Raw genomic sequence first — 7159 nt, 5'->3', positions numbered from 1 at the left:
TCAGGCTAGGTTGATCCAACTCGACTCTAGCGCAACCTACGGTCACAGAGTATCATGCGAGGGTAAGTTAGAACGAATTTATCCTACGTAGGTTGCTCTATAGTAAGAGACACAAGTTTATTATCCATTATCCTTTTCTTTACCAAGTGCGAAATAAGGGCAGATAATAATATAACTAGATCAGTGTCGACTCTTGCGTCTATTGATGGAAAGTTATTATAATATTCACGCGATATACTAGAGTCAATTAGATGAGATTCAGTCTGATATTTATTGAATATCATACTGCAGTAAGTTAGATCAAATTTATCTTAGAATGGTATTCATAGTCAGATCTTATATTTAAGGTTGTCTTAAGATTATCTTAAAATGCTATATGGTTCGTTTCATTAGCTACGGAACATCTGAAGATGAACTTGAGACGATCTTAATAAATCGAGATATAATCGATTAATCGTCAGTCGCCAAATTACCTGCAGAGATGCGACGCGACAACTATCCGTTTCAATTTCGTGCGTTGATAAATTTCACATTTCCTTTTCTAGATGGCCACTTTCGTTTCTGTGTATGTATATCTATATTTCACGAAATTGTTGTTTATATATTATTTTTCGAGAGAATATCTTTGGATGAATTTATTTTGGGGAGTTTTGCGACATGACATCACTCGAATGCTTTACTTTCTGGCATTACGGTAACGAGTGTTCTTTTTTTTCACAGTAATAATTGCTAAAATTAATATTTGTTTAATGTGCAACTTGATCAACATTACATACAGCATATCGCTCCACGTGGAATATAATTAATTAACGTTAAATTTATCTCGAGAACGACGCGCGCACCGATGCAATCGCTATACGTCCGTGAAACTTCATTATATTTTATTACGGGAAATCACCCTCGCTCGCGATCTCATCGGGGGCTCTTTTTTACGGCGCGTGTATGTACGGGCGGTGGACGTTAGTTTAATTCGTATTACTTTCCTCGTAAATCCGTCGGGACTTGCGCGGGCGATTGTGGGGCGACGGTTATAACGCGGCGCATAACGCAAAATTCATACACGGTATATATGTACACGTTATATACGTAGTAATACGGTAAGCGTTCGCTGAAGGAGCGAGCGAGGGAGGGGAGAACACAGTATAGGCAGAAACCACGAAGAGAACTCCGCACGGTTCTCGCTCTCGATCCCACCCTGAAGAGCAAGCTGGTGGCTAGGCAGCTAGCGTTTCTCCTTCCCTCCCTCCGTCCTTCTCTGCTTCCTTCGTTGGTTCGTTCGTACCTACATACGTTCGTCTTCTCTCTTTGAGCCGGGGTTGTTCCGATTCCAGACAGTTTTTGCTGAAACATCGTACCGTTGATCCGGCATTTTCCAGGCCGCTTGGTTTATCGCTCAGCTTGATCCCTCTGTTCGTACCGCGGTGTTACAAGCCCCTGCAATCGATGTTTTCGTCCCATCTTTCTTACTCCGGCTCCGGGCTCTTACGGCCGCCTCCTCCTCCACCTCCTTCCTCTCTCTTCCTCCACTGCGCCGTCGTTCCTTTATGTCCGCTGTATCAGAATTTACCTATTTCTTTTTATCCACCTCTCTTTTCCCCCGTTTTTCTCGACCTCGGTAGATAACCGCCGCCGTTTGTCTCTCAACTCTTACAGCCTTCTCTCTTTCTCTCTCTCTCTCTCTCCTTTATATATATGTATATATAGATATACAGGGCGAGGTGAAACGCTGCACGGTTCTCTGACCGCGTATTCGAGAACTCGATCTTGCACGGGAAAGAATCGACTCGCGATGTCGACGAAGTTACGGTTTACTTTGAAGACGTCGCTCGTGTAGCACCGCTCGCGCGTTTCCTCCTTTGTCGATCGTTCGTTACTCTCACCTGCCTGATGTGCGCCAGAATTTATTCGTAATTTGCACGATTCGGCTCGATTATGAGAACGGAGCGACGTAACGCAGAAGTAATATCTTTCATATAAGCGACTCCGGCTTCATCTTCCTACCTCGGAGACGCATGAATGCACGAATTTCTTTCAGCCGCGTCTGTTATGACGCGATTCCTCCGGGAACGGCTGTCCAAGATAGCGATCCGCGATCTCGTTCGCCCATTAATTCGCTTCCCTTTAATGCACCGTGGAGCAGCGGCTCCACCACGGTGTTTTGACATTCGCCGATGCGTGACGTCGAACACCGCCGTAATACACACCGCCTGGTCCATTTTGCAACGCGATTTATTTGCGTCCTCGCCCACCCTCTCTTCCCGCTCCTCGTCGAAAATCACCGGCGACGCTCTCGCTGCCGATGGAATCATCGTCGTATTTCATACGAGCAGAAGAAAAGCCCGGGTTGGGAAGGACGACGGGGGTGGAGGGAGGGGGGATAGGGGGCGAGGGTGAATCTGGCGGAAGTGGACGAAGTGGTGCAATCCTGAGAGATGTGTGCGCCGCAGACAGGAAACGCGCGACCAGAGGATATAAATTGAATCGGGGTTTCGCATCCGACGCGTAAAAGCGACTTCGCACGCCCTTTAAATCCCGACTGCTGCGCGCCCTTCCCCCCCTCCCCCCCGGCCCCATTCCCTCATTGCTTTATTGCGGCGCTAGACAACCATTATGGAACGGAAGATGCCAATAATTTTCGTGGCGCGCCAGATCACGTCGCTCGTGTTACGCTGCGACAGCTCGGCGGGGATGGAGGGGGGTGAACGGCGACGCGGTGGTGGGACCCGTTAATTCGGTGTTCTTGACTTTCGGATGCGTCTGCTCTTTCGTTTAAAGCGATCCCTCTTCCTAAGCGCCTAACGCGGCATTATCGAGAGATAATAAGTGGGAGGTATTATTCATCTCATCGGGCGACACCGTGCCTCGAACGTGCTCGAAATACCGTCTCCGTAGCGCAAACAACGATAAATAAATTTCCTTCATATCTCGCACGTCGCACGATCGATACTTCTTCCCTCGAGGAAATTGTTCAAGCTGCCGCGGAAGCACCAGAAATACGTGAAAATATTGAAAAAGTGAGAGAATAAAAATCAAAGGACAGGACGACGAGGTACGCGTGAAACGCTTTACGAATCACGCGTTACGAGAACGGAAAGCTCGTCGTCGGAGCCATCGGATACGGGCGAGCCGCAGGATTAGTCTGAAGTATTCTCGTGTGGCGCTCGCGGTGACCTGTGGCTAGCTGTTGGCTTAGATACACGGGGCTTAGATTCGCCTTGGGTTCGGTTTAGGACCCTCACGAAGGCGATACGTCAACGTCATAATGGGGGTCATAAATCCGGCTCGCACGCGCCCAAAGCTCGTTCTCTCTCTCTCTCTCTCTCGTTCGACCGTGGGGATGCCGCCGCCGCACGCGGACCTCGCGCGCATTCGCGCGACCGACCGTCCTGTAATCCGTCCGCGTACCGCCAACTCCGTGCGCGCGTTAGTTTGCACGCTGACTTTACTTGGATATTAGAGACTTCATCCGTCATATCCGTATCGTTTTCGCCCGTGAAGCGTCGTGAGAAAGCGCCCCCGGGGCCGAGCAAACACCGGGGGAGTTCGGACAAATACGGAAATCGCGCGTCGGCCGCGTTGTTAGGTTTTGTCCGGTCACGTTGGAGAAGTCGCAATATTCGGTCTCAATGTAATCGATAGATATACGTAGCTATTCGGTCGGCCGAAAAGTTCGGCTCGATTGTCGAGTCAATTTTAACTTTGCCGCATTCAACGGAAACCGGTAATTAATCAACCGGATATTGTTCACCGACGTTCTAGCAGGAAAATAATATGTACGGCACCATTTGTTGGGAATCGATCCGAAATTTTCGACTCTGATATTTGTGCAGGAAGAAATTCTTGTAACAGGCGCGCTCGTGGTAAAGGAGAATTCGTCATAGCGCGCGATTTTCAGCGAAGTTCCTTTCATTCTCCCTTCCAGTCGCGATTTATTCATTCCTCGATATTAATCGCGTCGCAGCAGTGCAACGACACTACCGTAGTGATAGCGCTCTGTGTTAACGTTATTTCACACTAGGCGTTATCGCAATTTTCGTCCAGGCGCCAGGATCTAGATTAGCCGGGGCTATATACGCGGGTAATTAACAGAAAGCACTTTGTAGAAATAATTTCAGCCTTATCGCGCGCGGGGCTACCGCGCTAGGGAAAGTAAATTTGCACTACATTTTCTTTTTTTTTATTCCACGCGCGGGCGTGTTTCATTCGCAATCAGTTGACGGCGGTGTAGCTGCCTGCCCCGATCCGAGCGAGCGAGAACGGGTGTCGTTCACGGTGAAATGTAAGCGGTGGCAGTAACCTCAAAGTTATCGCGCGGCCAACAGGGTCGTAACGAGAACACCCCGTAGAATGCAGGTTACCGGTCGAAGGGCCGGCATTCTGCCGCGGTGTTATAGCCACTAAGAGTTGTTTACACTGACATTGTCAACCGTGCACACGATCTCGCATAAGACGACCGCACATTGTGTCACTGCGAAGTCGTCAATTCCGTTGAGTTTGATGCTGTCGCGCGATTCTCGCACGGTGAGATTATGAGAATCCCGTACGTCGATGATATCTCGAATCTGAATAAGAAATAACGTGGGAAGAGAGGGAGAGGGGAGGGAAGGATTTCCTAGTGGAAATTTCACTAGTCTCACCGGTCGGCGAGAGAAATCTCGAAATTAAAAAGATCACGCGGTGAGAATACACGAGACACACTATATGGCCGTTGACAGATGCCCGAAATGTTTCCTTTTGTCTTGCGAGACACTCTGCGTCGTGAGTAATGGATGCCATGATTTCCCAAGAGTCGCGGAGTTGCTGTATATATTTTTCGCACGGCCGTGTGACTACCCATCTTACCGTCGTTATATATAAGCGTTGTATCAAATTTAAAATTGTAATGTCGTCGCGCGCGACACGGCGTTTAATCGGCATTAACGGGGAGAAGGAGAGTCACCGGTGAGGAAATCGTAATCGATATTTAAACGCGTTACGTTACGGCACGCGATATTGGTTTCGCGCGCTATTCGGAGATGGTTATATTCTCGCTGTCAGATGATCGGATCACGCGTTACCGCTCGACTCGCTTGTATCGGGGTTTTGCTTTTGTAAGTAGGTCAATGGCGAAGCCATTTCGAGACCTTTGATATCGGTATCGGCAGGCGGAGCGATGGTGCCAATTCAATTTGGGCGAGCCAATTTCGTGAAAACGACGATGTCACGTCAGACTGTTATTTGTAACGAATTACCGGCGGGGTGAATTATTGCGAAAATATTACCACTCACCCGTGCCCCGTGTGATTACGCGTAAAAATAACAACGGTCCGGCGAATTAGTTTTATTTTAATAAATGTTACTATCACCGTGAAATATAATGGAGTAATGAAAATAGGGAGCGTAAACCCCCGAGCTGCTGTGGAAATGTGAAGTGATGAAATAACACGAAGCCATAACGTAATTGGTATCTGAAAATGCATGAAAGCGAGACGCGATGCGACGCGAAACATCGGGCAGCGAGAGACGATAGAAAAGCGCCGTGGAGAGAGCCAGATAATTTATCAGGGTAGAAATTTAATTTCCTTGAAAGCAAGAAGCTATGCGGCGGCCGACCAAGAAAACCAGTAACGCAACGCGCATTCCCCTCTCTCTCTCTCTCTTTCTCTACCATCCTCTCTACGGTTTAACTGAAATCACGAGCGAAAACTCCGCGTGTCGAATAAACGCAGTCACAAACGGCCGGTGTTCGAAATAACACGGCCGTTATCTTCCTCGAACGTAAAAAAGGCTCACGAGTGGAAAACATCGACGCGATCGGCGTCCCTCGTTCGTCAACTACAGGGAACGAGAGAGCCTCGATCCAGCTATCGATTCACTCCCCATTACACCGACTCGAATCTCATCATCGAGCATCATCGAGCGTAAAAAAGAAAAGTATCAGGCGAAAAGATCGTTCCGTCAATAGCATCGCGTTTCCATTTGCCGCTATGTCGTTTGACCCGAAAACGAAGGACGTAGGGGGGGCAATGAGAGGCGAGAAGGCGACGTGAGAGCGAGCGAGCGAGCGGTACGTTGCTTTCGTCTCCGACGAAGATGAAGACGACGACGGCGACACTTGCTGGTCGCCAAGAGCAACGTAGCAACAATCCCGTTTAGTACTCCCGGCGTGTCTGCGCGGTGGAGAGTACAGAGAGAGAGAGAGAGGAGGGAGGGAATGAGAAAGAGAGAGAACGTGGTGGTGGTGGTGGCGGCGGCGGCAGGCGAACGAGCTCTGTGGCGATGCCGCGCGCGAGGGTGGCGGCAGGAGGGTGAGTGGGTGGTTGGTTGGTTGGCGGGGAAGGCAGGGGGAGGAGGAGTGCACGAAGGGTGGATGAAAAGTGAAGAGTGGGGTACCAGGATACGAGACGGCTGGCTAGGGTGGTGTTGCGGGGTGTCGAGGGACGGCAGAGGCAGGAGGATGACGGAGGCAGTCGGAGGATACAGGGTCGGGTGGAGAGCCGGCAGAAGGAGGTGGAAGAGGGTGGTCTGGGTGGTTGGTTGGTGATGCATTGCGCGAACTCCCCGCGGCGAGGTCACGTGACTCGTACCCCCGGCCTATCATTGATCGCTCCCCGGAGGAACGTCGGACACACTGTACCCACCAAGCATTGTACCTTGCACCTTACCAGTTTTCGGAGGACATCCTCAAAGCCGGATAGAGATAGGGAGGAGGGAGAGAGAGAGAGAGAGAGGGAGAGTAGAGTAGAGAGAAAGAAGGAGAGATAGAGACAGGGGGTGGCGAGGTGGACGGAAGATGTTTTACTAGGAGTACTTCGAAATGTCGTTTCACCCGCTTCATATGATCTCACGCTTCGCCGTTTGTGAAATTTCAGCGCCTCTTGCACTTTTGTCGAGCCGAGTTATTTTCTTTTCTCTTTTTTTACTTGTTTCCTCCTCTACTTAATCGTTACGATGGATACGCAAAAGCGAGAACAATACGCGCGTTATTACCTCCCGTCGTATCGATCAACGTCGCCGTAGCAGTGGTATAGTTCTTCGCGACAAATACACGTACACGTATACGCACAGGCACGCGCATACACACTGAAGTATCGGTAACGTTTCCTTATATATTGCAAACGATAAATATTCCAGGCGTTTTTCGGAATATTAGAATGCAAAGTCGAAATGGGATACTGCT

General features: G+C 49.5%; 1 protein-coding gene across 1 annotated transcript in view; it reads left to right on the top strand.

Annotated features, from left to right (window-relative positions):
- Window positions 1-7159, top strand: part of LOC106748384 — a 154400-nt gene that overhangs the window by 145 nt on the left and 147096 nt on the right. The window lies entirely within an intron of this gene.

This window comes from Dinoponera quadriceps, unplaced genomic scaffold, assembly GCF_001313825.1.
Source record: "Dinoponera quadriceps isolate SergipeBrazil2010 unplaced genomic scaffold, ASM131382v1 scaffold2183, whole genome shotgun sequence".
In the NCBI taxonomy this organism is placed as follows: domain Eukaryota; kingdom Metazoa; phylum Arthropoda; class Insecta; order Hymenoptera; family Formicidae; genus Dinoponera; species Dinoponera quadriceps.
Note: the sequence above shows the minus strand (reverse complement) of the source record. Positions and strands in the feature narration are given on the sequence as shown.